Here is a 2,373-nt window from a genome sequence, read left to right as displayed (position 1 = left end):
GAGGAAAGTGGTTTATGACTTGTCCAGAGAAGAAAGTGGTTTATGACTTGTCCAGAGAGGAGAGTGGTTTATGACTTGTCCAACTGGTTTATGACTTGTCCAGAGAGGAAACTGGTTTATGACTTGTCCAGAGTGGAAAGTGGTTTATGACTTGTCCAACTGGTTTATGACTTGTCCAGAGAGGAAACTGGTTTATGACTTGTCCAAAGAGGAAAGTGGTTTATGACTTGTCCAACTGGTTTATGACTTGTCCAGAGAGGAAACTGGTTTATGACTTGTCCAAAGAGGAAAGTGGTTTATGACTTGTCCAGAGAAGAAAGTGGTTTATGACTTGTCCAGAGAGGAGAGTGGTTTATGACTTGTCCAACTGGTTTATGACTTGGCCAGAGAGGAAACTGGTTTATGACTTGTCCAGAGTGGAAAGTGGTTTATGACTTGTCCAACTGGTTTATGACTTGTCCGGAGAGGAAACTGGTTTATGACTTGTCCAAAGAGGAAAGTGGTTTATGACTTGTCCAACTGGTTTATGACTTGTCCAGAGTGGAAACTGGTTTATGACTTGTCCAACTGGTTTATGACTTGTCCAGAGAGGAAACTGGTTTATGACTTGTCCAAAGAGGAAAGTGGTTTATGACTTGTCCAACTGGTTTATGACTTGTCCAGAGAGGAAACTGGTTTATGACTTGTCCAGAGTGGAAAGTGGTTTATGACTTGTCCAACTGGTTTATGACTTGTCCAGAGAGGAAACTGGTTTATGACTTGTCCAAAGAGGAAAGTGGTTTATGACTTGTCCAACTGGTTTATGACTTGTCCAGAGAGGAAACTGGTTTATGACTTGTCCAAAGAGGAAAGTGGTTTATGACTTGTCCAGAGAAGAAAGTGGTTTATGACTTGTCCAGAGAGGAGAGTGGTTTATGACTTGTCCAACTGGTTTATGACTTGTCCAGAGAGGAAACTGGTTTATGACTTGTCCAGAGTGGAAAGTGGTTTATGACTTGTCCAACTGGTTTATGACTTGTCCAGAGAGGAAACTGGTTTATGACTTGTCCAAAGAGGAAAGTGGTTTATGACTTGTCCAACTGGTTTATGACTTGTCCAGAGTGGAAAGTGGTTTATGACTTGTCCAACTGGTTTATGACTTGTCCAGAGAGGAAACTGGTTTATGACTTGTCCAAAGAGGAAAGTGGTTTATGACTTGTCCAGAGAAGAAAGTGGTTTATGACTTGTCCAGAGAGGAGAGTGGTTTATGACTTGTCCAACTGGTTTATGACTTGGCCAGAGAGGAAACTGGTTTATGACTTGTCCAGAGTGGAAAGTGGTTTATGACTTGTCCAACTGGTTTATGACTTGTCCGGAGAGGAAACTGGTTTATGACTTGTCCAAAGAGGAAAGTGGTTTATGACTTGTCCAACTGGTTTATGACTTGTCCAGAGTGGAAACTGGTTTATGACTTGTCCAACTGGTTTATGACTTGTCCAGAGAGGAAACTGGTTTATGACTTGTCCAAAGAGGAAAGTGGTTTATGACTTGTCCAACTGGTTTATGACTTGTCCAGAGAGGAAACTGGTTTATGACTTGTCCAGAGTGGAAAGTGGTTTATGACTTGTCCAGAGAGGAAACTGGTTTATGACTTGTCCAAAGAGGAAAGTGGTTTATGACTTGTCCAACTGGTTTATGACTTGTCCAGAGAGGAAACTGGTTTATGACTTGTCCAGAGTGGAAAGTGGTTTATGACTTGCCCAATATTGTTTTGGTTAATGAGTTGTCACTTCAACTTGCGGCTGCGGTTTTGCTTGAATAACTGTTGCCGGGCTTAATACACGTCCCAGCGGGCGAATTTGAAGGGGGTGCCCGGGCTTGGGGTCACGTTGGTGGGGTGGTGGAGGGTCTGTGTGCCCTTCGGTCCTGGTCCCGTTGGGAAGGAGGTTGGCGTGCTGCCGAGTGTGCTTCCCCGGACGGGAGGAGCGGTTCAAATCGTGTGCCTTCGGCGGGTGGCGGGGAGAGAGCGCAGCTGGGGCGGGTGCGGTGTGGAGACGGAGTCCCTTCTTCCCCGAGGGGGCTAGGGCACTGCCGGTGCGGGTGCAGGCTTACGGCCCGGTGCCTTTTGGTGTTGGGGGTTGCGGTTGGGGTTCGGTTTAGGGTTAGGCGATAGGGTTAGGGATAGGGTTAGGGTTAGGGATAGGGTTAGGCGATAGGGTTAGGGATAGGGTTAGGGTTAGGGTTAGGGATAGGGTTAGGGTTAGGGTTAGGGATAGGGTTAGGGTTAGGGTTAGGGATAGGGTTAGGGTTAGGGATAGGGTTAGGGTTAGGCGATAGGGTTAGGGTTAGGGATAGGGTTAGGGTTAGGCGATAGGGTTAGGGTTAGGGATAGGG

This window comes from Scyliorhinus torazame, unplaced genomic scaffold (genome assembly GCF_047496885.1).
Source record: "Scyliorhinus torazame isolate Kashiwa2021f unplaced genomic scaffold, sScyTor2.1 scaffold_1379, whole genome shotgun sequence".
Taxonomy (NCBI): domain Eukaryota; kingdom Metazoa; phylum Chordata; class Chondrichthyes; order Carcharhiniformes; family Scyliorhinidae; genus Scyliorhinus; species Scyliorhinus torazame.
Note: the sequence above shows the minus strand (reverse complement) of the source record.